The 27,378-nt window shown below is 42.2% G+C and overlaps 27 non-coding genes across 27 annotated transcripts; 5 read left to right on the top strand and 22 right to left on the bottom strand.

The window, feature by feature from the left end:
• Nucleotides 1–393: 393 nt before the first annotated feature.
• trnaa-ugc (transfer RNA alanine (anticodon UGC)) lies at nt 394–465 on the bottom strand. The gene has a single exon. It is a non-coding gene; the product is annotated as a tRNA-Ala (tRNA).
• A 453-nt stretch (nt 466–918) lies between these two features.
• trnag-gcc (transfer RNA glycine (anticodon GCC)) lies at nt 919–989 on the bottom strand. The gene has a single exon. It is a non-coding gene; the product is annotated as a tRNA-Gly (tRNA).
• An 828-nt stretch (nt 990–1,817) lies between these two features.
• On the bottom strand, nt 1,818–1,899 carry trnas-aga (transfer RNA serine (anticodon AGA)). Its single transcript has one exon. It is a non-coding gene; the product is annotated as a tRNA-Ser (tRNA).
• Nucleotides 1,900–2,398: 499 nt separating this feature from the next.
• On the top strand, nt 2,399–2,471 carry trnam-cau (transfer RNA methionine (anticodon CAU)). Its single transcript has one exon. It is a non-coding gene; the product is annotated as a tRNA-Met (tRNA).
• A 541-nt stretch (nt 2,472–3,012) lies between these two features.
• trnag-ucc (transfer RNA glycine (anticodon UCC)) lies at nt 3,013–3,084 on the bottom strand. Its single transcript has one exon. It is a non-coding gene; the product is annotated as a tRNA-Gly (tRNA).
• Nucleotides 3,085–3,535: 451 nt separating this feature from the next.
• Nucleotides 3,536–3,607, bottom strand: trnaa-ugc (transfer RNA alanine (anticodon UGC)). The gene has a single exon. It is a non-coding gene; the product is annotated as a tRNA-Ala (tRNA).
• A 453-nt stretch (nt 3,608–4,060) lies between these two features.
• On the bottom strand, nt 4,061–4,131 carry trnag-gcc (transfer RNA glycine (anticodon GCC)). Its single transcript has one exon. It is a non-coding gene; the product is annotated as a tRNA-Gly (tRNA).
• An 828-nt stretch (nt 4,132–4,959) lies between these two features.
• trnas-aga (transfer RNA serine (anticodon AGA)) lies at nt 4,960–5,041 on the bottom strand. The gene has a single exon. It is a non-coding gene; the product is annotated as a tRNA-Ser (tRNA).
• A 728-nt stretch (nt 5,042–5,769) lies between these two features.
• trnam-cau (transfer RNA methionine (anticodon CAU)) lies at nt 5,770–5,842 on the top strand. The gene has a single exon. It is a non-coding gene; the product is annotated as a tRNA-Met (tRNA).
• A 541-nt stretch (nt 5,843–6,383) lies between these two features.
• Nucleotides 6,384–6,455, bottom strand: trnag-ucc (transfer RNA glycine (anticodon UCC)). Its single transcript has one exon. It is a non-coding gene; the product is annotated as a tRNA-Gly (tRNA).
• Nucleotides 6,456–6,906: 451 nt separating this feature from the next.
• On the bottom strand, nt 6,907–6,978 carry trnaa-ugc (transfer RNA alanine (anticodon UGC)). Its single transcript has one exon. It is a non-coding gene; the product is annotated as a tRNA-Ala (tRNA).
• Nucleotides 6,979–7,431: 453 nt separating this feature from the next.
• On the bottom strand, nt 7,432–7,502 carry trnag-gcc (transfer RNA glycine (anticodon GCC)). The gene has a single exon. It is a non-coding gene; the product is annotated as a tRNA-Gly (tRNA).
• Nucleotides 7,503–8,330: 828 nt separating this feature from the next.
• Nucleotides 8,331–8,412, bottom strand: trnas-aga (transfer RNA serine (anticodon AGA)). Its single transcript has one exon. It is a non-coding gene; the product is annotated as a tRNA-Ser (tRNA).
• Nucleotides 8,413–9,140: 728 nt separating this feature from the next.
• On the top strand, nt 9,141–9,213 carry trnam-cau (transfer RNA methionine (anticodon CAU)). Its single transcript has one exon. It is a non-coding gene; the product is annotated as a tRNA-Met (tRNA).
• A 541-nt stretch (nt 9,214–9,754) lies between these two features.
• On the bottom strand, nt 9,755–9,826 carry trnag-ucc (transfer RNA glycine (anticodon UCC)). Its single transcript has one exon. It is a non-coding gene; the product is annotated as a tRNA-Gly (tRNA).
• Nucleotides 9,827–10,277: 451 nt separating this feature from the next.
• trnaa-ugc (transfer RNA alanine (anticodon UGC)) lies at nt 10,278–10,349 on the bottom strand. The gene has a single exon. It is a non-coding gene; the product is annotated as a tRNA-Ala (tRNA).
• Nucleotides 10,350–10,802: 453 nt separating this feature from the next.
• trnag-gcc (transfer RNA glycine (anticodon GCC)) lies at nt 10,803–10,873 on the bottom strand. The gene has a single exon. It is a non-coding gene; the product is annotated as a tRNA-Gly (tRNA).
• Nucleotides 10,874–11,701: 828 nt separating this feature from the next.
• Nucleotides 11,702–11,783, bottom strand: trnas-aga (transfer RNA serine (anticodon AGA)). Its single transcript has one exon. It is a non-coding gene; the product is annotated as a tRNA-Ser (tRNA).
• A 729-nt stretch (nt 11,784–12,512) lies between these two features.
• trnam-cau (transfer RNA methionine (anticodon CAU)) lies at nt 12,513–12,585 on the top strand. Its single transcript has one exon. It is a non-coding gene; the product is annotated as a tRNA-Met (tRNA).
• Nucleotides 12,586–13,126: 541 nt separating this feature from the next.
• On the bottom strand, nt 13,127–13,198 carry trnag-ucc (transfer RNA glycine (anticodon UCC)). The gene has a single exon. It is a non-coding gene; the product is annotated as a tRNA-Gly (tRNA).
• A 451-nt stretch (nt 13,199–13,649) lies between these two features.
• On the bottom strand, nt 13,650–13,721 carry trnaa-ugc (transfer RNA alanine (anticodon UGC)). The gene has a single exon. It is a non-coding gene; the product is annotated as a tRNA-Ala (tRNA).
• A 453-nt stretch (nt 13,722–14,174) lies between these two features.
• Nucleotides 14,175–14,245, bottom strand: trnag-gcc (transfer RNA glycine (anticodon GCC)). The gene has a single exon. It is a non-coding gene; the product is annotated as a tRNA-Gly (tRNA).
• Nucleotides 14,246–15,883: 1,638 nt separating this feature from the next.
• Nucleotides 15,884–15,956, top strand: trnam-cau (transfer RNA methionine (anticodon CAU)). Its single transcript has one exon. It is a non-coding gene; the product is annotated as a tRNA-Met (tRNA).
• Nucleotides 15,957–16,497: 541 nt separating this feature from the next.
• trnag-ucc (transfer RNA glycine (anticodon UCC)) lies at nt 16,498–16,569 on the bottom strand. Its single transcript has one exon. It is a non-coding gene; the product is annotated as a tRNA-Gly (tRNA).
• Nucleotides 16,570–17,020: 451 nt separating this feature from the next.
• On the bottom strand, nt 17,021–17,092 carry trnaa-ugc (transfer RNA alanine (anticodon UGC)). The gene has a single exon. It is a non-coding gene; the product is annotated as a tRNA-Ala (tRNA).
• A 453-nt stretch (nt 17,093–17,545) lies between these two features.
• On the bottom strand, nt 17,546–17,616 carry trnag-gcc (transfer RNA glycine (anticodon GCC)). The gene has a single exon. It is a non-coding gene; the product is annotated as a tRNA-Gly (tRNA).
• A 1,160-nt stretch (nt 17,617–18,776) lies between these two features.
• Nucleotides 18,777–18,848, bottom strand: trnaa-ugc (transfer RNA alanine (anticodon UGC)). The gene has a single exon. It is a non-coding gene; the product is annotated as a tRNA-Ala (tRNA).
• Between the last annotated feature and the right edge of the window lie 8,530 nt (nt 18,849–27,378).

Here is a 27,378-nt window from a genome sequence, read left to right as displayed (position 1 = left end):
GAGAGGAGAGAGGGAAAAGAGAAGGAGGAGGGGCAGCAAACATGTTGCAGCTGTGACAGATCACCATCACCACCAAACAAAAACTACAACTGTACTCTCATTGCTACTACTCTGGAGAGAGGTGCTTATATTTTTCAGTCCACCCCATCTTTTGGTACAATGGGGATCCATTCCTCTAGTACAGTTCCAGAGACTTGTACAGTTTCTACAATATCAATCTCTGTGCAACAAAGCTGTTCTGGCAGCACATGGGGCTCAAACTCTTACTAAGACGCCTCAGACATTGATTTTACCTGTACTCTGTCATCCATCTGTGACTTTGGCTGTTATTTACAGTTTCTTCAGCAGATCTCCACCCTCTACGTGATGTGTAGTTGTCAACATAAAGGCTGATGGAGATGCCGGGGATTGAACCCGGGGCCTCATACATGCAAAGCATGCGCTCTACCACTGAGCTACATCCCCTCTGCAAACACACAGGAGACATCAGACACACACAGAACAGCACAACTGACTGAATTATTAGCGATGCCTAACCAGGTGATTTAACCCCATTCACACCTCGAGCCGTGTGACCCTAACGACTCACATGACGTCAAGGTGGGGCAACGACCGACCAACGAGTCACACCTGGGCTCATGTGAGCCAAACGACTCGCTTGACCGTGTCAAAATGGCCTGACGTGGTCACAACTACACTTAAGGATTGTGTGTCCTCCTGCACCCCTCAATATTAAAACACCTTCATCATATTAGTAGATGATTTTCACTTTTGATAAAGACAAAGCACAAAATCATGATGGTCTATAGTAACGCTAAGCTACATGATTACAAGATCTAGGTTACAAGGTGCACTGCAATTCACATTGCATTAAACACATGTTTGAACATGTACAACTACACTGAATAAAAAGCCTGTTGCATTGGCCGGGAATCGAACCCGGGCCTCCCGCGTGGCAGGCGAGAATTCTACCACTGAACCACCAATGCTCACATGACCACACTTTGTAACCACTGCGCTGACGGAGGCCTTCACAAGAGTATTTTCTTATTGTCAAAGTTTGGTGGGGGATCTTTATAAGATTATGTGATCTCCTTCGAGGACAATAATGTCCACTTTTTGGATAGAGAGGACAGATGGTTTGAGAGAGGTGTAGAAGAGGCCATCTATGTCCATCTGGAACATCCATCTTTAAACAGAGGTGGTGGCCTACAACGATCAGCCAACTGTAACAAGACCTTGAGATCCTTAACCAGGTGATTTAACCCCATTCACACCTCGAGCCATGTGAAGAAAGTCCTCCAAACAGCCTTCTGTTGCAATATTACTCATCCGCTCTGGTGTATGGCAGGATTTGAACTGCTGATAAAGACACTGAACTAACATACTGCAGCTGAATTGGCAGAGCCACAGTTCTGTGAATGGTTTATCACAACTGAGAATGTATAATAGACAGGTAAATGTATTTAATATTAGTTATGTTCAAAACACCATGTGGGATAAGGTCAATTTTAAACTGGTGTGTTTATAATGGATTAGCCACTTCTGTTTAGACTAAGTATAATAAGTAGAGGGAGGAGGAGTGGAGAAGAGGAGGAGCTTGAGAGAGGTGTAAAACAAACACAACAGAGGTGGTGGCCTACAACGATCAGCCAACTGTAACACGACTTCAGATCCTTAACCAGGTGATTTAACCCCATTCACACCTCGAGCCATGTGACCCTAACGACTCACAGGTGGGGCAACGACCGACCAACGAGTCACACCTGGGCTCATGTGAGCCAAACAACTTGCTTGACCATGTCAAAATGGTCTGACGTTGTCGGCAGGATTCGAACCTGCGCGGGGAGACCCCAATGGATTTCTAGTCCATCGCCTTAACCACTCGGCCACGACAACTACATAATTGTTAGCGATTGTGTGTCCTCCTGCACCCCTCAATGGAGATGCCAGGGATTGAACCCTGGGCCTCATACATGCAAAGCATGCGCTCTACCACTGATAAAGATTTTTTTTAGATTATAATCCGTTACTGTGTTTTCTTTACTGAGTGAGCAATATTCTACTAGCTTCTATATAGAACAGAATAGAATATCAGTGACATCCCAGTGACATCTTTATGACCACATCAAAACGTCAAAGTTTTTATCTCTTCATATAAACATGGACATATTGGCCAGCTGCATCAGAAACCAAAAGTGTTCATAGAGAACAGCCATGCAGGAGTTGCAACTCACGCGTCATTTTACTGCTTTACTGTTCAACAAAACTCCTTGTCTGTATGGTTTGTCACATAAGAACTGTATCATTTCAACATACTTGCACCACAATCAGCAACACAGTAAGTCACCTCCTTCTTTTGATTCCTGCTATCTCCTCTGTACCAGCTGCACTGTGGGCCTCGTTGGCGCAGTAGGCAGCGCGTCAGTCTCATAATCTGAAGGTCGTGAGTTCGAGCCTCACACGGGGCAAATGTTTAGGTACGTGTTCATTATGTAGACAGAACAATGAGAAACTGAGAACAGTGTGTTGGATGTTGTAGAGAAGACACCGGGGAAATCAGTGCAGTCGCAGTTTGGGACACAGAGTTGTCCCAGTCCCAGTATGTTTTGTCAGAACTGCTTGTCTGTGCATGGATCTGTACATGCTCAAATCTGTTCATCTAATGCCAACAGAAAATGCAGATATAATGTGTACTGGTGCATCTCAAACACACGTGGAAAGTGAAAATTTCACCACTGAACTAAGTTTCCCAGTTACACTGAAAATGTGCATATGATTTTTATATTGTGGATGAGCCAAAGTCATTTCAGACTGTAATAACCATTCAATTTAACAACAGCCCTGTTCAGTATGAAACCTGAATATGATCCTGTTACTTGTCAACTTGTACCCATCAACCATACCATACAGCTCATAACTCTCATAACAGCAAAAAACAAGACGAGCACTGATCCTACAATAAAGTTAGCGTACGCTGTACTGTGAGCATTCCGCAGAAAGAAAAACTATTGCGATGGCCGGGAATCGAACCCGGGTCAACTGCTTGGAAGGCAGCTATGCTCACCACTATACCACCATCGCAGTGGCAAAACAAGGAATTCCACTGCAGAGTCAGCAGTTTGTGTCAGGAATTCCACAGGAGAGGAGAGAGGGAAAAGAGAAGGAGGAGGGGCAGCAAACATGTTGCAGCTGTGACAGATCACCATCACCACCAAACAAAAACTACAACTGTACTCTCATTGCTACTACTCTGGAGAGAGGTGCTTATATTTTTCAGTCCACCCCATCTTTTGGTACAATGGGGATCCATTCCTCTAGTACAGTTCCAGAGACTTGTACAGTTTCTACAATATCAATCTCTGTGCAACAAAGCTGTTCTGGCAGCACATGGGGCTCAAACTCTTACTAAGACGCCTCAGACATTGATTTTACCTGTACTCTGTCATCCATCTGTGACTTTGGCTGTTATTTACAGTTTCTTCAGCAGATCTCCACCCTCTACGTGATGTGTAGTTGTCAACATAAAGGCTGATGGAGATGCCGGGGATTGAACCCGGGGCCTCATACATGCAAAGCATGCGCTCTACCACTGAGCTACATCCCCTCTGCAAACACACAGGAGACATCAGACACACACAGAACAGCACAACTGACTGAATTATTAGCGATGCCTAACCAGGTGATTTAACCCCATTCACACCTCGAGCCGTGTGACCCTAACGACTCACATGACGTCAAGGTGGGGCAACGACCGACCAACGAGTCACACCTGGGCTCATGTGAGCCAAACGACTCGCTTGACCGTGTCAAAATGGCCTGACGTGGTCACAACTACACTTAAGGATTGTGTGTCCTCCTGCACCCCTCAATATTAAAACACCTTCATCATATTAGTAGATGATTTTCACTTTTGATAAAGACAAAGCACAAAATCATGATGGTCTATAGTAACGCTAAGCTACATGATTACAAGATCTAGGTTACAAGGTGCACTGCAATTCACATTGCATTAAACACATGTTTGAACGTGTACAACTACACTGAATAAAAAGCCTGTTGCATTGGCCGGGAATCGAACCCGGGCCTCCCGCGTGGCAGGCGAGAATTCTACCACTGAACCACCAATGCTCACATGACCACACTTTGTAACCACTGCACTGACGGAGGCCTTCACAAGAGTATTTTCTTATTGTCAAAGTTTGGTGGGGGATCTTTATAAGATTATGTGATCTCCTTCGAGGACAATAATGTCCACTTTTTGGATAGAGAGGACAGATGGTTTGAGAGAGGTGTAGAAGAGGCCATCTATGTCCATCTGGAACATCCATCTTTAAACAGAGGTGGTGGCCTACAACGATCAGCCAACTGTAACAAGACCTTGAGATCCTTAACCAGGTGATTTAACCCCATTCACACCTCGAGCCATGTGAAGAAAGTCCTCCAAACAGCCTTCTGTTGCAATATTACTCATCCGCTCTGGTGTATGGCAGGATTTGAACTGCTGATAAAGACACTGAACTAACATACTGCAGCTGAATTGGCAGAGCCACAGTTCTGTGAATGGTTTATCACAACTGAGAATGTATAATAGACAGGTAAATGTATTTAATATTAGTTATGTTCAAAACACCATGTGGGATAAGGTCAATTTTAAACTGGTGTGTTTATAATGGATTAGCCACTTCTGTTTAGACTAAGTATAATAAGTAGAGGGAGGAGGAGTGGAGAAGAGGAGGAGCTTGAGAGAGGTGTAAAACAAACACAACAGAGGTGGTGGCCTACAACGATCAGCCAACTGTAACACGACTTCAGATCCTTAACCAGGTGATTTAACCCCATTCACACCTCGAGCCATGTGACCCTAACGACTCACAGGTGGAGCAACGACCGACCAACGAGTCACACCTGGGCTCATGTGAGCCAAACAACTTGCTTGACCATGTCAAAATGGTCTGACGTTGTCGGCAGGATTCGAACCTGCGCGGGGAGACCCCAATGGATTTCTAGTCCATCGCCTTAACCACTCGGCCACGACAACTACATAATTGTTAGCGATTGTGTGTCCTCCTGCACCCCTCAATATTAAAACATCTTCATCATATTAGTAGATGATTTTCACTTTTGATAAAGACAAAGCACAAAATCATGATGGTATATAGTAACGCTAAGCTACATGATTACAAGATCTAGGTTACAAGGTGCACTGCATGGTACTGTTAAGCAATTCACACAACCATGCACTGTGTGCAGCTTAGAGGGAACATTGCATCTGATGTAATCAGCTATTTAGTTGTCAACATAAGGGCTGATGGAGATGCCGGGGATTGAACCCTGGGCCTCATACATGCAAAGCATGCGCTCTACCACTGATAAAGATTTTTTTTAGATTATAATCCGTTACTGTGTTTTCTTTACTGAGTGAGCAATATTCTACTAGCTTCTATATAGAACAGAATAGAATATCAGTGACATCCCAGTGACATCTTTATGACCACATCAAAACGTCAAAGTTTTTATCTCTTCATATAAACATGGACATATTGGCCAGCTGCATCAGAAACCAAAAGTGTTCATAGAGAACAGCCATGCAGGAGTTGCAACTCACGCGTCATTTTACTGCTTTACTGTTCAACAAAACTCCCTGTCTGTATGGTTTGTCACATAAGAACTGTATCATTTCAACATACTTGCACCACAATCAGCAACACAGTAAGTCACCTCCTTCTTTTGATTCCTGCTATCTCCTCTGTACCAGCTGCACTGTGGGCCTCGTTGGCGCAGTAGGCAGCGCGTCAGTCTCATAATCTGAAGGTCGTGAGTTCGAGCCTCACACGGGGCAAATGTTTAGGTACGTGTTCATTATGTAGACAGAACAATGAGAAACTGAGAACAGTGTGTTGGATGTTGTAGAGAAGACACCGGGGAAATCAGTGCAGTCGCAGTTTGGGACACAGAGTTGTCCCAGTCCCAGTATGTTTTGTCAGAACTGCTTGTCTGTGCATGGATCTGTACATGCTCAAATCTGTTCATCTAATGCCAACAGAAAATGCAGATATAATGTGTACTGGTGCATCTCAAACACACGTGGAAAGTGAAAATTTCACCACTGAACTAAGTTTCCCAGTTACACTGAAAATGTGCATATGATTTTTATATTGTGGATGAGCCAAAGTCATTTCAGACTGTAATAACCATTCAATTTAACAACAGCCCTGTTCAGTATGAAACCTGAATATGATCCTGTTACTTGTCAACTTGTACCCATCAACCATACCATACAGCTCATAACTCTCATAACAGCAAAAAACAAGACGAGCACTGATCCTACAATAAAGTTAGCGTACGCTGTACTGTGAGCATTCCGCAGAAAGAAAAACTATTGCGATGGCCGGGAATCGAACCCGGGTCAACTGCTTGGAAGGCAGCTATGCTCACCACTATACCACCATCGCAGTGGCAAAACAAGGAATTCCACTGCAGAGTCAGCAGTTTGTGTCAGGAATTCCACAGGAGAGGAGAGAGGGAAAAGAGAAGGAGGAGGGGCAGCAAACATGTTGCAGCTGTGACAGATCACCATCACCACCAAACAAAAACTACAACTTTACTCTCATTGCTACTACTCTGGAGAGAGGTGCTTATATTTTTCAGTCCACCCCATCTTTTGGTACAATGGGGATCCATTCCTCTAGTACAGTTCCAGAGACTTGTACAGTTTCTACAATATCAATCTCTGTGCAACAAAGCTGTTCTGGCAGCACATGGGGCTCAAACTCTTACTAAGACGCCTCAGACATTGATTTTACCTGTACTCTGTCATCCATCTGTGACTTTGGCTGTTATTTACAGTTTCTTCAGCAGATCTCCACCCTCTACGTGATGTGTAGTTGTCAACATAAAGGCTGATGGAGATGCCGGGGATTGAACCCGGGGCCTCATACATGCAAAGCATGCGCTCTACCACTGAGCTACATCCCCTCTGCAAACACACAGGAGACATCAGACACACACAGAACAGCACAACTGACTGAATTATTAGCGATGCCTAACCAGGTGATTTAACCCCATTCACACCTCGAGCCGTGTGACCCTAACGACTCACATGACGTCAAGGTGGGGCAACGACCGACCAACGAGTCACACCTGGGCTCATGTGAGCCAAACGACTCGCTTGACCGTGTCAAAATGGCCTGACGTGGTCACAACTACACTTAAGGATTGTGTGTCCTCCTGCACCCCTCAATATTAAAACACCTTCATCATATTAGTAGATGATTTTCACTTTTGATAAAGACAAAGCACAAAATCATGATGGTCTATAGTAACGCTAAGCTACATGATTACAAGATCTAGGTTACAAGGTGCACTGCAATTCACATTGCATTAAACACATGTTTGAACGTGTACAACTACACTGAATAAAAAGCCTGTTGCATTGGCCGGGAATCGAACCCGGGCCTCCCGCGTGGCAGGCGAGAATTCTACCACTGAACCACCAATGCTCACATGACCACACTTTGTAACCACTGCACTGACGGAGGCCTTCACAAGAGTATTTTCTTATTGTCAAAGTTTGGTGGGGGATCTTTATAAGATTATGTGATCTCCTTCGAGGACAATAATGTCCACTTTTTGGATAGAGAGGACAGATGGTTTGAGAGAGGTGTAGAAGAGGCCATCTATGTCCATCTGGAACATCCATCTTTAAACAGAGGTGGTGGCCTACAACGATCAGCCAACTGTAACAAGACCTTGAGATCCTTAACCAGGTGATTTAACCCCATTCACACCTCGAGCCATGTGAAGAAAGTCCTCCAAACAGCCTTCTGTTGCAATATTACTCATCCGCTCTGGTGTATGGCAGGATTTGAACTGCTGATAAAGACACTGAACTAACATACTGCAGCTGAATTGGCAGAGCCACAGTTCTGTGAATGGTTTATCACAACTGAGAATGTATAATAGACAGGTAAATGTATTTAATATTAGTTATGTTCAAAACACCATGTGGGATAAGGTCAATTTTAAACTGGTGTGTTTATAATGGATTAGCCACTTCTGTTTAGACTAAGTATAATAAGTAGAGGGAGGAGGAGTGGAGAAGAGGAGGAGCTTGAGAGAGGTGTAAAACAAACACAACAGAGGTGGTGGCCTACAACGATCAGCCAACTGTAACACGACTTCAGATCCTTAACCAGGTGATTTAACCCCATTCACACCTCGAGCCATGTGACCCTAACGACTCACAGGTGGAGCAACGACCGACCAACGAGTCACACCTGGGCTCATGTGAGCCAAACAACTTGCTTGACCATGTCAAAATGGTCTGACGTTGTCGGCAGGATTCGAACCTGCGCGGGGAGACCCCAATGGATTTCTAGTCCATCGCCTTAACCACTCGGCCACGACAACTACATAATTGTTAGCGATTGTGTGTCCTCCTGCACCCCTCAATATTAAAACATCTTCATCATATTAGTAGATGATTTTCACTTTTGATAAAGACAAAGCACAAAATCATGATGGTATATAGTAACGCTAAGCTACATGATTACAAGATCTAGGTTACAAGGTGCACTGCATGGTACTGTTAAGCAATTCACACAACCATGCACTGTGTGCAGCTTAGAGGGAACATTGCATCTGATGTAATCAGCTATTTAGTTGTCAACATAAGGGCTGATGGAGATGCCAGGGATTGAACCCTGGGCCTCATACATGCAAAGCATGCGCTCTACCACTGATAAAGATTTTTTTTAGATTATAATCCGTTACTGTGTTTTCTTTACTGAGTGAGCAATATTCTACTAGCTTCTATATAGAACAGAATAGAATATCAGTGACATCCCAGTGACATCTTTATGACCACATCAAAACGTCAAAGTTTTTATCTCTTCATATAAACATGGACATATTGGCCAGCTGCATCAGAAACCAAAAGTGTTCATAGAGAACAGCCATGCAGGAGTTGCAACTCACGCGTCATTTTACTGCTTTACTGTTCAACAAAACTCCTTGTCTGTATGGTTTGTCACATAAGAACTGTATCATTTCAACATACTTGCACCACAATCAGCAACACAGTAAGTCACCTCCTTCTTTTGATTCCTGCTATCTCCTCTGTACCAGCTGCACTGTGGGCCTCGTTGGCGCAGTAGGCAGCGCGTCAGTCTCATAATCTGAAGGTCGTGAGTTCGAGCCTCACACGGGGCAAATGTTTAGGTACGTGTTCATTATGTAGACAGAACAATGAGAAACTGAGAACAGTGTGTTGGATGTTGTAGAGAAGACACCGGGGAAATCAGTGCAGTCGCAGTTTGGGACACAGAGTTGTCCCAGTCCCAGTATGTTTTGTCAGAACTGCTTGTCTGTGCATGGATCTGTACATGCTCAAATCTGTTCATCTAATGCCAACAGAAAATGCAGATATAATGTGTACTGGTGCATCTCAAACACACGTGGAAAGTGAAAATTTCACCACTGAACTAAGTTTCCCAGTTACACTGAAAATGTGCATATGATTTTTATATTGTGGATGAGCCAAAGTCATTTCAGACTGTAATAACCATTCAATTTAACAACAGCCCTGTTCAGTATGAAACCTGAATATGATCCTGTTACTTGTCAACTTGTACCCATCAACCATACCATACAGCTCATAACTCTCATAACAGCAAAAAACAAGACGAGCACTGATCCTACAATAAAGTTAGCGTACGCTGTACTGTGAGCATTCCGCAGAAAGAAAAACTATTGCGATGGCCGGGAATCGAACCCGGGTCAACTGCTTGGAAGGCAGCTATGCTCACCACTATACCACCATCGCAGTGGCAAAACAAGGAATTCCACTGCAGAGTCAGCAGTTTGTGTCAGGAATTCCACAGGAGAGGAGAGAGGGAAAAGAGAAGGAGGAGGGGCAGCAAACATGTTGCAGCTGTGACAGATCACCATCACCACCAAACAAAAACTACAACTGTACTCTCATTGCTACTACTCTGGAGAGAGGTGCTTATATTTTTCAGTCCACCCCATCTTTTGGTACAATGGGGATCCATTCCTCTAGTACAGTTCCAGAGACTTGTACAGTTTCTACAATATCAATCTCTGTGCAACAAAGCTGTTCTGGCAGCACATGGGGCTCAAACTCTTACTAAGACGCCTCAGACATTGATTTTACCTGTACTCTGTCATCCATCTGTGACTTTGGCTGTTATTTACAGTTTCTTCAGCAGATCTCCACCCTCTACGTGATGTGTAGTTGTCAACATAAAGGCTGATGGAGATGCCGGGGATTGAACCCGGGGCCTCATACATGCAAAGCATGCGCTCTACCACTGAGCTACATCCCCTCTGCAAACACACAGGAGACATCAGACACACACAGAACAGCACAACTGACTGAATTATTAGCGATGCCTAACCAGGTGATTTAACCCCATTCACACCTCGAGCCGTGTGACCCTAACGACTCACATGACGTCAAGGTGGGGCAACGACCGACCAACGAGTCACACCTGGGCTCATGTGAGCCAAACGACTCGCTTGACCGTGTCAAAATGGCCTGACGTGGTCACAACTACACTTAAGGATTGTGTGTCCTCCTGCACCCCTCAATATTAAAACACCTTCATCATATTAGTAGATGATTTTCACTTTTGATAAAGACAAAGCACAAAATCATGATGGTCTATAGTAACGCTAAGCTACATGATTACAAGATCTAGGTTACAAGGTGCACTGCAATTCACATTGCATTAAACACATGTTTGAACGTGTACAACTACACTGAATAAAAAGCCTGTTGCATTGGCCGGGAATCGAACCCGGGCCTCCCGCGTGGCAGGCGAGAATTCTACCACTGAACCACCAATGCTCACATGACCACACTTTGTAACCACTGCACTGACGGAGGCCTTCACAAGAGTATTTTCTTATTGTCAAAGTTTGGTGGGGGATCTTTATAAGATTATGTGATCTCCTTCGAGGACAATAATGTCCACTTTTTGGATAGAGAGGACAGATGGTTTGAGAGAGGTGTAGAAGAGGCCATCTATGTCCATCTGGAACATCCATCTTTAAACAGAGGTGGTGGCCTACAACGATCAGCCAACTGTAACAAGACCTTGAGATCCTTAACCAGGTGATTTAACCCCATTCACACCTCGAGCCATGTGAAGAAAGTCCTCCAAACAGCCTTCTGTTGCAATATTACTCATCCGCTCTGGTGTATGGCAGGATTTGAACTGCTGATAAAGACACTGAACTAACATACTGCAGCTGAATTGGCAGAGCCACAGTTCTGTGAATGGTTTATCACAACTGAGAATGTATAATAGACAGGTAAATGTATTTAATATTAGTTATGTTCAAAACACCATGTGGGATAAGGTCAATTTTAAACTGGTGTGTTTATAATGGATTAGCCACTTCTGTTTAGACTAAGTATAATAAGTAGAGGGAGGAGGAGTGGAGAAGAGGAGGAGCTTGAGAGAGGTGTAAAACAAACACAACAGAGGTGGTGGCCTACAACGATCAGCCAACTGTAACACGACTTCAGATCCTTAACCAGGTGATTTAACCCCATTCACACCTCGAGCCATGTGACCCTAACGACTCACAGGTGGAGCAACGACCGACCAACGAGTCACACCTGGGCTCATGTGAGCCAAACAACTTGCTTGACCATGTCAAAATGGTCTGACGTTGTCGGCAGGATTCGAACCTGCGCGGGGAGACCCCAATGGATTTCTAGTCCATCGCCTTAACCACTCGGCCACGACAACTACATAATTGTTAGCGATTGTGTGTCCTCCTGCACCCCTCAATATTAAAACATCTTCATCATATTAGTAGATGATTTTCACTTTTGATAAAGACAAAGCACAAAATCATGATGGTATATAGTAACGCTAAGCTACATGATTACAAGATCTAGGTTACAAGGTGCACTGCATGGTACTGTTAAGCAATTCACACAACCATGCACTGTGTGCAGCTTAGAGGGAACATTGCATCTGATGTAATCAGCTATTTAGTTGTCAACATAAGGGCTGATGGAGATGCCAGGGGATTGAACCCTGGGCCTCATACATGCAAAGCATGCGCTCTACCACTGATAAAGATTTTTTTTAGATTATAATCCGTTACTGTGTTTTCTTTACTGAGTGAGCAATATTCTACTAGCTTCTATATAGAACAGAATAGAATATCAGTGACATCCCAGTGACATCTTTATGACCACATCAAAACGTCAAAGTTTTTATCTCTTCATATAAACATGGACATATTGGCCAGCTGCATCAGAAACCAAAAGTGTTCATAGAGAACAGCCATGCAGGAGTTGCAACTCACGCGTCATTTTACTGCTTTACTGTTCAACAAAACTCCCTGTCTGTATGGTTTGTCACATAAGAACTGTATCATTTCAACATACTTGCACCACAATCAGCAACACAGTAAGTCACCTCCTTCTTTTGATTCCTGCTATCTCCTCTGTACCAGCTGCACTGTGGGCCTCGTTGGCGCAGTAGGCAGCGCGTCAGTCTCATAATCTGAAGGTCGTGAGTTCGAGCCTCACACGGGGCAAATGTTTAGGTACGTGTTCATTATGTAGACAGAACAATGAGAAACTGAGAACAGTGTGTTGGATGTTGTAGAGAAGACACCGGGGAAATCAGTGCAGTCGCAGTTTGGGACACAGAGTTGTCCCAGTCCCAGTATGTTTTGTCAGAACTGCTTGTCTGTGCATGGATCTGTACATGCTCAAATCTGTTCATCTAATGCCAACAGAAAATGCAGATATAATGTGTACTGGTGCATCTCAAACACACGTGGAAAGTGAAAATTTCACCACTGAACTAAGTTTCCCAGTTACACTGAAAATGTGCATATGATTTTTATATTGTGGATGAGCCAAAGTCATTTCAGACTGTAATAACCATTCAATTTAACAACAGCCCTGTTCAGTATGAAACCTGAATATGATCCTGTTACTTGTCAACTTGTACCCATCAACCATACCATACAGCTCATAACTCTCATAACAGCAAAAAACAAGACGAGCACTGATCCTACAATAAAGTTAGCGTACGCTGTACTGTGAGCATTCCGCAGAAAGAAAAACTATTGCGATGGCCGGGAATCGAACCCGGGTCAACTGCTTGGAAGGCAGCTATGCTCACCACTATACCACCATCGCAGTGGCAAAACAAGGAATTCCACTGCAGAGTCAGCAGTTTGTGTCAGGAATTCCACAGGAGAGGAGAGAGGGAAAAGAGAAGGAGGAGGGGCAGCAAACATGTTGCAGCTGTGACAGATCACCATCACCACCAAACAAAAACTACAACTGTACTCTCATTGCTACTACTCTGGAGAGAGGTGCTTATATTTTTCAGTCCACCCCATCTTTTGGTACAATGGGGATCCATTCCTCTAGTACAGTTCCAGAGACTTGTACAGTTTCTACAATATCAATCTCTGTGCAACAAAGCTGTTCTGGCAGCACATGGGGCTCAAACTCTTACTAAGACGCCTCAGACATTGATTTTACCTGTACTCTGTCATCCATCTGTGACTTTGGCTGTTATTTACAGTTTCTTCAGCAGATCTCCACCCTCTACGTGATGTGTAGTTGTCAACATAAAGGCTGATGGAGATGCCGGGGATTGAACCCGGGGCCTCATACATGCAAAGCATGCGCTCTACCACTGAGCTACATCCCCTCTGCAAACACACAGGAGACATCAGACACACACAGAACAGCACAACTGACTGAATTATTAGCGATGCCTAACCAGGTGATTTAACCCCATTCACACCTCGAGCCGTGTGACCCTAACGACTCACATGACGTCAAGGTGGGGCAACGACCGACCAACGAGTCACACCTGGGCTCATGTGAGCCAAACGACTCGCTTGACCGTGTCAAAATGGCCTGACGTGGTCACAACTACACTTAAGGATTGTGTGTCCTCCTGCACCCCTCAATATTAAAACACCTTCATCATATTAGTAGATGATTTTCACTTTTGATAAAGACAAAGCACAAAATCATGATGGTCTATAGTAACGCTAAGCTACATGATTACAAGATCTAGGTTACAAGGTGCACTGCAATTCACATTGCATTAAACACATGTTTGAACGTGTACAACTACACTGAATAAAAAGCCTGTTGCATTGGCCGGGAATCGAACCCGGGCCTCCCGCGTGGCAGGCGAGAATTCTACCACTGAACCACCAATGCTCACATGACCACACTTTGTAACCACTGCACTGACGGAGGCCTTCACAAGAGTATTTTCTTATTGTCAAAGTTTGGTGGGGGATCTTTATAAGATTATGTGATCTCCTTCGAGGACAATAATGTCCACTTTTTGGATAGAGAGGACAGATGGTTTGAGAGAGGTGTAGAAGAGGCCATCTATGTCCATCTGGAACATCCATCTTTAAACAGAGGTGGTGGCCTACAACGATCAGCCAACTGTAACAAGACCTTGAGATCCTTAACCAGGTGATTTAACCCCATTCACACCTCGAGCCATGTGAAGAAAGTCCTCCAAACAGCCTTCTGTTGCAATATTACTCATCCGCTCTGGTGTATGGCAGGATTTGAACTGCTGATAAAGACACTGAACTAACATACTGCAGCTGAATTGGCAGAGCCACAGTTCTGTGAATGGTTTATCACAACTGAGAATGTATAATAGACAGGTAAATGTATTTAATATTAGTTATGTTCAAAACACCATGTGGGATAAGGTCAATTTTAAACTGGTGTGTTTATAATGGATTAGCCACTTCTGTTTAGACTAAGTATAATAAGTAGAGGGAGGAGGAGTGGAGAAGAGGAGGAGCTTGAGAGAGGTGTAAAACAAACACAACAGAGGTGGTGGCCTACAACGATCAGCCAACTGTAACACGACTTCAGATCCTTAACCAGGTGATTTAACCCCATTCACACCTCGAGCCATGTGACCCTAACGACTCACAGGTGGAGCAACGACCGACCAACGAGTCACACCTGGGCTCATGTGAGCCAAACAACTTGCTTGACCATGTCAAAATGGTCTGACGTTGTCGGCAGGATTCGAACCTGCGCGGGGAGACCCCAATGGATTTCTAGTCCATCGCCTTAACCACTCGCCACGACAACTACATAATTGTTAGCGATTGTGTGTCCTCCTGCACCCCTCAATATTAAAACATCTTCATCATATTAGTAGATGATTTTCACTTTTGATAAAGACAAAGCACAAAAATCATGATGGTATATAGTAACGCTAAGCTACATGATTACAAGATCTAGGTTACAAGGTGCACTGCATGGTACTGTTAAGCAATTCACACAACCATGCACTGTGTGCAGCTTAGAGGGAACATTGCATCTGATGTAATCAGCTATTTAGTTGTCAACATAAGGGCTGATGGAGATGCCGGGGATTGAACCCTGGGCCTCATACATGCAAAGCATGCGCTCTACCACTGATAAAGATTTTTTTTAGATTATAATCCGTTACTGTGTTTTCTTTACTGAGTGAGCAATATTCTACTAGCTTCTATATAGAACAGAATAGAATATCAGTGACATCCCAGTGACATCTTTATGACCACATCAAAACGTCAAAGTTTTTATCTCTTCATATAAACATGGACATATTGGCCAGCTGCATCAGAAACCAAAAGTGTTCATAGAGAACAGCCATGCAGGAGTTGCAACTCACGCGTCATTTTACTGCTTTACTGTTCAACAAAACTCCCTGTCTGTATGGTTTGTCACATAAGAACTGTATCATTTCAACATACTTGCACCACAATCAGCAACACAGTAAGTCACCTCCTTCTTTTGATTCCTGCTATCTCCTCTGTACCAGCTGCACTGTGGGCCTCGTTGGCGCAGTAGGCAGCGCGTCAGTCTCATAATCTGAAGGTCGTGAGTTCGAGCCTCACACGGGGCAAATGTTTAGGTACGTGTTCATTATGTAGACAGAACAATGAGAAACTGAGAACAGTGTGTTGGATGTTGTAGAGAAGACACCGGGGAAATCAGTGCAGTCGCAGTTTGGGACACAGAGTTGTCCCAGTCCCAGTATGTTTTGTCAGAACTGCTTGTCTGTGCATGGATCTGTACATGCTCAAATCTGTTCATCTAATGCCAACAGAAAATGCAGATATAATGTGTACTGGTGCATCTCAAACACACGTGGAAAGTGAAAATTTCACCACTGAACTAAGTTTCCCAGTTACACTGAAAATGTGCATATGATTTTTATATTGTGGATGAGCCAAAGTCATTTCAGACTGTAATAACCATTCAATTTAACAACAGCCCTGTTCAGTATGAAACCTGAATATGATCCTGTTACTTGTCAACTTGTACCCATCAACCATACCATACAGCTCATAACTCTCATAACAGCAAAAAACAAGACGAGCACTGATCCTACAATAAAGTTAGCGTACGCTGTACTGTGAGCATTCCGCAGAAAGAAAAACTATTGCGATGGCCGGGAATCGAACCCGGGTCAACTGCTTGGAAGGCAGCTATGCTCACCACTATACCACCATCGCAGTGGAAAAACAAGGAATTCCACTGCAGAGTCAGCAGTTTGTGTCAGGAATTCCACAGGAGAGGAGAGAGGGAAAAGAGAAGGAGGAGGGGCAGCAAACATGTTGCAGCTGTGACAGATCACCATCACCACCAAACAAAAACTACAACTGTACTCTCATTGCTACTACTCTGGAGAGAGGTGCTTATATTTTTCAGTCCACCCCATCTTTTGGTACAATGGGGATCCATTCCTCTAGTACAGTTCCAGAGACGTGTACAGTTTCTACAATATCAATCTCTGTGCAACAAAGCTGTTCTGGCAGCACATGGGGCTCAAACTCTTACTAAGACGCCTCAGACATTGATTTTACCTGTACTCTGTCATCCATCTGTGACTTTGGCTGTTATTTACAGTTTCTTCAGCAGATCTCCACCCTCTACGTGATGTGTAGTTGTCAACATAAAGGCTGATGGAGATGCCGGGGATTGAACCCGGGGCCTCATACATGCAAAGCATGCGCTCTACCACTGAGCTACATCCCCTCTGCAAACACACAGGAGACATCAGACACACACAGAACAGCACAACTGACTGAATTATTAGCGATGCCTAACCAGGTGATTTAACCCCATTCACACCTCGAGCCGTGTGACCCTAACGACTCACATGACGTCAAGGTGGGGCAACGACCGACCAACAAGTCACACCTGGGCTCATGTGAGCCAAACGACTCGCTTGACCGTGTCAAAATGGCCTGACGTGGTCACAACTACACTTAAGGATTGTGTGTCCTCCTGCACCCCTCAATATTAAAACACCTTAATCATATTAGTAGATGATTTTCACTTTTGATAAAGACAAAGCACAAAATCATGATGGTCTATAGTAACGCTAAGCTACATGATTACAAGATCTAGGTTACAAGGTGCACTGCAATTCACATTGCATTAAACACATGTTTGAACATGTACAACTACACTGAATAAAAAGCCTGTTGCATTGGCCGGGAATCGAACCCGGGCCTCCCGCGTGGCAGGCGAGAATTCTACCACTGAACCACCAATGCTCACATGACCACACTTTGTAACCACTGCACTGACGGAGGCCTTCACAAGAGTATTTTCTTATTGTCAAAGTTTGGTGGGGGATCTTTATAAGATTATGTGATCTCCTTCGAGGACAATAATGTCCACTTTTTGGATAGAGAGGACAGATGGTTTGAGAGAGGTGTAGAAGAGGCCATCTATGTCCATCTGGAACATCCATCTTTAAACAGAGGTGGTGGCCTACAACGATCAGCCAACTGTAACAAGACCTTGAGATCCTTAACCAGGTGATTTAACCCCATTCACACCTCGAGCCATGTGAAGAAAGTCCTCCAAACAGCCTTCTGTTGCAATATTACTCATCCGCTCTGGTGTATGGCAGGATTTGAACTGCTGATAAAGACACTGAACTAACATACTGCAGCTGAATTGGCAGAGCCACAGTTCTGTGAATGGTTTATCACAACTGAGAATGTATAATAGACAGGTAAATGTATTTAATATTAGTTATGTTCAAAACACCATGTGGGATAAGGTCAAAAACTGGTGTGTTTATAATGGATTAGCCACTTCTGTTTAGACTAAGTATAATTGAAATATCAGTACACTATAGGCTTAGTATTTTTTATAGAGGAGATTTTGATACAGAATACAGAAGATCCCCCAACAGCCATATTTTCAGTCAAGGTTTCACCTTGTTTTACATTGCTCACAACTCAGTAGTGTCTGTAAGTAGAGAACTATGCACTGTTTCTGGCCCCCACTATTAAAAACCGTCTAACACTGTCAGCAGGCTTCAAACTTGCACTGGGAGGTGCCACTGGAGCTCTAGTCCATCACCTTAAACATTTTGCTATAACAACAATCACCACAAGCAGTTTTTGGTGGGTGTGAGGAGCATACATTTATCACATATTCTTCACTACAGTTCAACCTGCAGAGTTACTCTTCAGTCTTGGTGTAACAACAGAGACCTTGCACTGAAATACATGTTTTAGAGACACATAAAAAGAAATCTAGAGTTCCCCTAGCAGAGGGTGTTTCTCATTTTAGGCTGTGCTCATGCATGTGAACTGTACTACTTTGATATCTCTTCTGTGTAAAGTGCTTTCAACTTACAAATTATTTCAGTACATGCAAGATGTACTCAAAGCTTCATCGTTGATAATATAAAATTCAATGGAGATGCCGGGGATTGAACCCGGGGCCTCATACATGCAAAGCATGCGCTCTACCACTGAGCTACATCCCCTGTACAACTTTACTGAAGAGATACACAGCACACATGCACAGACCTGACAAACAAATATTGCTAACCATACTCATAACTACTTTGTAATAGTAACACTCATTCAAAGGCAACAGAATGATCATAGCTGAGAAACTATTGTAAATGAACTGCAGGAAGATTCAGAGTTAATGATGAAGAGAAAACTAGAAACCACACTATACTCTGAGCACATCATGCAGTAAAGAAATGACTGCTGTGTCTGCACACAAACCACTGAAAGAGCAACTGGTTTGTCTATCTAAAATAAACCTCAACTTGGGATATGTTGTGGAATATTGTTGTCTCTGAGAACGTCGGTAGATTATCCAAAAAACTGCCACAAGATGGCAGTAATTCACATTCACCAGACCTGTGAGAGCAACCTGACAAGCAAACTGATGATCAAAATTGGATTTGTACATAGAAACACATTTCTTTTGCCAGTGGTAAGACCATTGTAGAATCTACAATTATGTCTCATATTGATTGTGGTGATATTGTGTCCACTAAGGCTTCTCGACTCTGTATATCACAGTGCATTTTATCACATTTTATATCAAGTTTAAAGAGATTCCACTAAAGTCTTTGTAGTTCAACTAGTAACTGTTTATCTATGTGAAACCCATGTGAGTGAATGATCTGTGTCTGTCCACATTTCAACTGGTTATGTATGTTTCTTGTACAGAAGTCTCTTGAAAAAGAGATCACTATTTCAGGGATACAATCTATTTAATAAAGGATTAAATATAAATTCTTCTAAAAGTCACTTTGAGGTAACCCACCACTAATTAACATGTAGTCACTGTAACACACGAAAAGCAACAGAGTGTGATGAAGTGTACCTTTCAAGGTGGAGTGAAGCTTCATCAGGGCCTCACCTCTCACACAAACTAAGAGTCTTCCTCATGTTGGCCTTACTGTTAAACCTTAAACATGCAAAAGAGGGGAAATGGAAGTTAATTCAGTGGTAGTGGTGTGTGTTTTTCTAATGACTGTGGAGGTTGAAAGACACTTGACTGACTACTGTACAATTTCACAGATAGTTGTAGTAGTAGCATATTACAGCTTACAGTTATCAACTTTCTCAACCTTGTTTTCTCTCGCAACCTACTTTTATCAAACGGTTTCCATTTCAGAAATCACAGTTACTGCGAGCTGTAGAGGAGCAGAGAGAGGAGGTAACAGGCTGAAATAAACATGATTCGAGCTCCGTCTTGCTAGCGTTAGCTCAGCTACTCACCTGCCGACAAGTTTCGTTCTTGGCCTTTCGACAACTGAAATACCAGCCACTAGTTTCGGTCATAGACGAATTTTTACATTTGATGTTGTCTGTTTGTTTGTTTGTTTTGCCGCCATTACTTTTTAAATGAGAGTATCTTAAACCACGTGCACAGGTCTGCGGGAGTGTGGCCAAGGTTTGACCAAATTGGTGTGACGTCAGAATGTTTTATTGCCCCCTGGGTTGATATTGGTGATGGCATTTTCATTTTAACAGTTACTCTGATTTATTGGTATTCAACAGTACCAATAAAACACCAAGGCCACCAGAATTAAACATCTGATCTGGTGATCCATGATATATGATGTATGTTAATTATAATTTCATACTTGCACATAAATGTTGTTGTATAGAATTAGCATGAATGAGAAAATGTCTATATATCTACATACATACACATGTCCATATATACTATGTATATATACAGATACATCAGTCCCATTCAAATGAACATTTGAAGAGAAAGAGGGAAAAATAAAGAATTTGATCAATTATAATCTTGAGAAAAGAGAGGAACAATGAATATATCTCGTTCTTAGCTAAAAACAGTATGTTTGTCAGTTTTAATTATTTCAATCTATCATTCCATATGTGTCCTAGACATTCTGAACTCATGTTACTTGCAAGGCTGAGTTCAGCACATCTCGTTTCTACTATTACCTGACCAGATATTTGCTGTGAAATAAGACTTTTATTTCACTATAAATGAACAAAAATTCAACCTGATCTGTCAGATGAGTAAGATAAGGTAGAGTCCTGGTTCCTTCCTGGTGTCATGCAGCTCATTCATTGTGGACAGCTGACCTGGGTATGCAATTTAGTCCACAAGCAAATGTGTGTAGCTTTTTAGTATGTCTCAATAATCACCATAATTTGGCAAGACGTTCACCCTCTAATTTTAATTTATGAGGCACTTTGAATGGGCTAAAACACTGAGGTGGAAATTATCATAACCTCTCATCTTGGAGTGCAATCAAGCTTCATTCAGGTGGGTGTTCATAAACAGTAATGTCCCATCCTGAAACACTCTCCCATAGGTATAAAAAAATGGGCTCCACCCATCCGACTATGCTGGTTGGCAAAATGATCCAACATGTAAACACACATGTTGTCTGCAGGCTAAGACTCAGAGAAAATCACTGATCTTGTGGTGAGAACAAGCTCTCACTGCCAAACACCTGAACAGCATTTTTTTTTTTTTTTGCACATCAGGCAGTAGCAGGATCACTCCATTGTCTACTAAAGTTAGTTTCTCAGTGTTACACAATCTGTCTCTCCTCACAATGTTAGAGCTCCAGTGTGTGTCAGCTGACCACAGAGATCCAGCTGTTGTTAAACCACTGTGGTCTTTCCACTGAGGAATTTGACAGAATGTTTCCAGTGTCTCAGTGAGAGGGGTCAAGGGCCTAAGGAAGAAGCTACCCAACCCCTGTCACTGACATCATCATCTTCCCCTCCACCCTTTCTCTCACATGTGGTCAAAAATCAGAAAACTTGTTTTTGTTTGGTCTCTATCATGGCTAAGCAACGCAGCACAGAGTCTGTTAGTGTGGTGAGAGGGGCTCAGAGAGAGCAGAAAGCAGCATTTTTTATTAGCTGGACTGCCTGAACGGTGGAGAAAATGCAGAGTGAGGGCAACATCTGGCACAGATCAAATGAAGAAAACGAAGGACAGAGTTGTGATTTCCTGGAATGAAAACTCACAAAACAGCCCCACTTGAAATGACATTGCAAAATTATTTGCTCTGAGAGTTTGGGGAGAGAGGATTGAAAAACGTTACCTCACTTTGGGAAAGTACACCCAGATGAGTAACATGAATGCCTGGCCAGCTGAGAAACTTTATATAACATAACATACTGTGTACCAACACCAGCTGCCACACTCTTAAAAGAACAGTGTATTGTAGCATCCAAGTCCTGCATAGCAAGCTGCTACTTTGTAAGACCCTTCCCTTTTGTATCTCCACCTCACTGAGTATGTAAATTACCAAGGTACACACTGTACGGCAACAGAGAGGAAACCTCTGTCTTTAATTATTCAGCTTGGCTAACAGTGGGCCACAAACAGTACAAAGCCTCCCAGCCATTCAGCATTGGCGTAACCATGGATTATGGATGAACTGGGGAGACCTTAGCGCTGAGTTTGTTTAGAGATACAAACCACTCAGGTTTGTCTTGTCAAAACACAAGATCTCTACTTCATAATCATAATCTGCAAAGTCTTAAGAAACTCAAATATTGTTACAGTGCTGAGTTTTACTACTGGTCTTTCACACATCTGCATCAGTTTCAGTGCATGCATATGTCACTGCTTAAGGAATTTCCCATAAAGAAAATACTGTGGTTTCACTCACACACAAGTCACAGCTTCATAAATTAATGTACACTTTTTTTTCTTATTCCTAAAGGACTTACATCCTCCCACAATCACACAAGAACTTGAGTTTGGAAAAGGAAACTGTATCATTGCATTTGTGTCATGTGGTGCTGTTACAGTACATTTCACATCTTTTAGGCTTATCGTTATACCCAGTGAGTGAGATGTACAAAGGCCACTAGAGGACACAGAGTGGTAAATGATACTGAGTGGTTCTCTTCCTGCATTAGGTAAATAGCCCTAAAAAGTTCTGTTGGCATAGAGCAATAAAATACAAAGACAATTTTACCTTACATTACCAAACACTTTGAATCATACATGAGCTGTAATCATGCTGTAATCAAGGTTCACATAATGACAAACACATTAAGTGAAACTACACTTGTACCTTGATCCATGGAGACCAGAAATGTTTTGTTTTAATTGATTAAATAAGACAATGAATTAAATGATATGTGAATAAAAACTGACAAGACATGTAACACAACCATGAAATTGTGAAATCTTTTCAGAAATTCAAAAATTCATCTCATTGCTATGATATTAGTGGAAAACAAAAACAACAAGAAATAAGAATACAACTGAATTATTTAACTATTTCATGGTAATGTATTACCATGCGTCTCCATATTTGCCCTGTGGCTTCATGTTGATTCATACAACATTCAGGCTGCTTGGTTCTCAGCAGAGATTGTTATTTAAGTTGACGCCCCCTGCTACATTCTACAACTCACTGCCCACTCATACCTACATTCTGCTATACATTGAATTAATTCAGAGGAATTCTTCTTGTCAGTGTCCACATTATATGTACAGCATGTACAGTAGGCTACTGTTAATGTATCATGTGTTCATGTGGGTTGTGTGCATTGGAAACAGAGCTGCACTCACCACAAGCAAATTCCTCCAGTTATGGCTGTGTGGTCATTAAACTTAGATTTGACTTCTTTCCACATAGCTGGCCAATAACTGGGCTGACAGTCTGAGCCATCCTCAGGTTGATCATATGACCTGTTCCTGTCTGCTGCATTCCAGAAACAACCCACAGCATGAAACGCCTCTGCTGTGATCCCGACTTAAGTTAGATAAAGATTAGAAGATGCCAAACCTGAACACTGTTATTATGACAGTGTAATATAAAACATTGAGGGAATGTTTGTAAGAACATCTACAGCCAAGAATACTGTTTTCTTTTTCTGTGCGCTTTGATTTTTATAACTCTCTAACTGGTGCAAGATTCAAGCGTTGTCTGTGTCTGGCCATAAAGAGTTGGCTAAGTCACAATTAAGTTACCATGACAACCATGGTCTCCTCCAGTATCTTCATAGCCAGAGCAGCCAGAAACAGAGAAGCCACAAGTGCGTAATCCTTTCCCAAACCTCAAAACCTTTCTTTTACTTAAAATAATTTTCTGTGTTTTTGGGTGTCCCATACAAGAGCTGTAGCCCAGACTGTATGGAAGGTTTAAAATGCCTAAATGAAAACAAATCAAACAAAAAAATAAAGTGAAATACATTACTCATTGTTATATTAGGGGGGAATTGGTAAGTTTGTGGCCGGAGGTAGAGGGAGATGAGTTAAACAGCTCTCATTGCATGTACATGCAACTCAATGCTTTCTGCAGAAACTTTGTTGCGAAGTTAATAACTTTTGTGGTATTTCTGTTTTGGGTGACTGAAAATTGCAAGTCTGTGAAAATGGTCCACAGCAACGATGACGTCATCATCGCTGTCAAAATGACCACCAAGCTCCTTCTTCATCTTTGGGAAGAGGCAGTAGTCTGAGGGTGGTGAATCAGGTGAATGTTTTTCATGTAAGAATGACACAGTATATGCATAAATAAAAAAGAACATTATGCATATAGCAATGTGTATTTTATAACACTTTATTTCTTTCTTTGATTTGTCATTTTATCTTGCACTGTAACAATGACAACAAACTAGATGTCGGTAGCAGCAGTTAGAGAGCACCAAAAGTCTATGAAACTTTTTCTTGAGATACGTCACCATAGCTTGTAATTCTTGTATTATAGCTTTAACTAGCATGTTTGACATTTATCACAGGCACAATGGCAATTTTATCTCTTTGCGAAGAGCCAGCTGCTCTGACATTAATGGAAAGGACATTTCCGTAGCTGGGATGAGTGGTGGTGAGAGGAGAGCGAGGAGGGGATGGATAGATGGACTGAGGAGGAGAGGCGAAGGAATGAGGTAGTACTCCTAAATCTGCATAATCCCCCTGACAACAAGGGCGGACAGGGCGAGATGAGTGTGGTGCAGACCACCCTGGATCTGGCAACCCAACAGACAGAGAGGCAGCGACAGAGAAGCTGGGCTGCCGCTGTGTTGCTGACAAGATCTGACAGTGACGGAGCAGCTGTGGAGCCAGAGTGGTCGGATATCTGTGGACCACTGTCTGTTTGACAAACACACACACACACACACACTGTCATACACACACACAGGCCGAGGAAACATAAACTAGCTCACACAAACAGACCAACTGAGACACAAACAGACACACAAAATAGATCCAAACATTCACATTCTGAGAAAATAAGACCAAGACCTACAAACCCAGCCTGCTCCCACCCCTCTGATTTGTTGTCCACAAATAGGATTTTTGTCTTTGATTGAAATATGTGTGTAGTTTTGTACCATGACAGCTGTTTCCTCAGTAAGAAAAACAGTTGAGTGAATCAGAGCTCTGTAGCTGTAATAAAGAATTAGGACATAATGTCCCTGGTGACAAAAACATGGCAGTAAAAATGGTAAGCAGTGTAGCTGTTGTCAGTCAATTGACAGACATAGCAGTTCTTAAATTGTGCAATGAAACAAGTTCTGAGAACAACATTGGCATTTTATCAGTTCTTTTTCTTTTTTCAAATCAAACTCAAAATTTACTAATCTAAGAATAAGTAATAAAATATAATATATATAATATAAGATATATATAATATAAGAATAAGTAACTTCATTTGGGCAGATACATTATCAGACCATCTATGCTAACCTCTCAGCAAACATATTGGCAAACAGTCAACTATTAACATATTTAGCAGACACAAAACAGCATTAACAGCTGAGTTATGGCTCTTTAGCTGCTACATGGTCACCTGTTCTTCTGTTAGCCAGCCTAAGGTTGTGTACAATGGGTTTGTCAGGGCTTTTTAACTCAAAATGGAAATAAGGTTGATGAGAGCTGTGACAATGAACCAAAAGTTCATTCAATCAAGTTACCAACTGTAAAATCACAGCAATAAGCTGAAAAAATAATAATAATTCTCTGTGGGTTCATCACTATGAGCAACACAGTTCACATTACACAGAGATATTCTAATACTGCTAATATTAAAATATTGAAACGTGAACATCTCCTAGCATGCTACCATTGTGATGATTGAAAATTGCATTGGAGGGACGGCTACATCATTTGCCACTGATCAACAACCCCGCCCCAACAGCTAACATGAACACAATGGCAGAATGAATGATAGAAATGGTCTGTCAGTCTGATTATCAGGCCAATACACATCCACTCACAGGGCAGTGTTGTCGTATTTGTGAGGAGTTACCCTAACTACTACATGCTCAAGTGTAATTTAACCGTAACCTATGAAAAGGTGATGGGAGAGAAAAGGCCTCACTTTGGCTCATTTGTGTAATCTCAGGTTTGGTTCTCAGACTGCTCAGACTGCTCAGACAGCCATCTCTCTCTCATGTTTCCTCCCCTCTTTTCCTGTTTTCATCTTGTTATCCCCTCCATTCTTTCATGTTTTCTCTGTCCTCTGTCTCTTGCGTGCAAAGCCTTCCATCAACACGAGTCTGCCTTGTAAGCAATAAGCAGATTGTTTTTCTGTTCTCTCTCTAATCTGCACAGCCTGCTGAGCTGTTGCATTATTTATATGTTTGTCATTATTCGTCCTTTGAGCTGCAGAGACACATGCTTTCCCAAATATTGTTAATTTTTCCATGTGACTTTGCTTTGGTAAGAGAGGACAACGGAGGCGTGATTAGATAGATACTGATATGCCATGCATGCCTACAGGGTCACAAAGGCTGAAGAGGTTGTGTATGATGCTGACATGGCACAGTTAATTAATGCCATATACCCATTTGCATTAGATCAGACTGAAAGTATATCCAGCTGCATCACATTAGTCTCAAAAATGTTGTTTAAAGACAAAAAGGAGCTCACTTTTTCCTGTCATTTTTATAAAGCCAGAGTTTGCTGTTTTCATCCACCCTGGTTTATTTGTGAATATGCCTAATATTATAGTTTTAAAAATGGATTAACTGTTGAAAGGTATGAGTATGTTTTCTGCCACAATCATTGCACAAAAGTCTATGATTGTCCATGAAACCATGACCTTATTCAAAATTACTGTGAGTTATATCATGCTCACTGGCCTACGTCCAAACTGTCTCATATAATTTGTTGTTATTTTACAATAATCAGTTGCAGATGTGAATATCTCATTGGTTGGACTCGTCACAGGTCTTGGTAATCTTAGAAACACCGAACCTAGAAAAAAACGGACATATATTTTCCTCAATTCAATAGCACACAATTTTTTCACCTGTTTTTCATTTGTACTTCTACTAGAGGATGGCTGTCTAAGAAAAGCATGTGTGTGAGGTCACATGGTGTGACACTGAAACCTCAAGTGTTTCTAAAGTCATATCATGAACAAAATCTGACTGGTGGCTTAAGATAAACCCAAACAAACATGTACACTACACAGCCACATCTAAAAAACATAAGTACATTAGTATAAATCTTTTTTAAAACTGTACAAAGTCTTTCAAATAAATAAATAAATAAATGACCCAAATTAAAAAGAGCTATGGTTTAGC

Source organism: Lates calcarifer, unplaced genomic scaffold (assembly GCF_001640805.2).
Source record: "Lates calcarifer isolate ASB-BC8 unplaced genomic scaffold, TLL_Latcal_v3 _unitig_374_quiver_2356, whole genome shotgun sequence".
Taxonomy (NCBI): domain Eukaryota; kingdom Metazoa; phylum Chordata; class Actinopteri; family Centropomidae; genus Lates; species Lates calcarifer.
The sequence above is the reverse complement of the archived record's forward strand: the minus strand, read 5'-3'. Positions and strand labels throughout refer to the sequence as shown.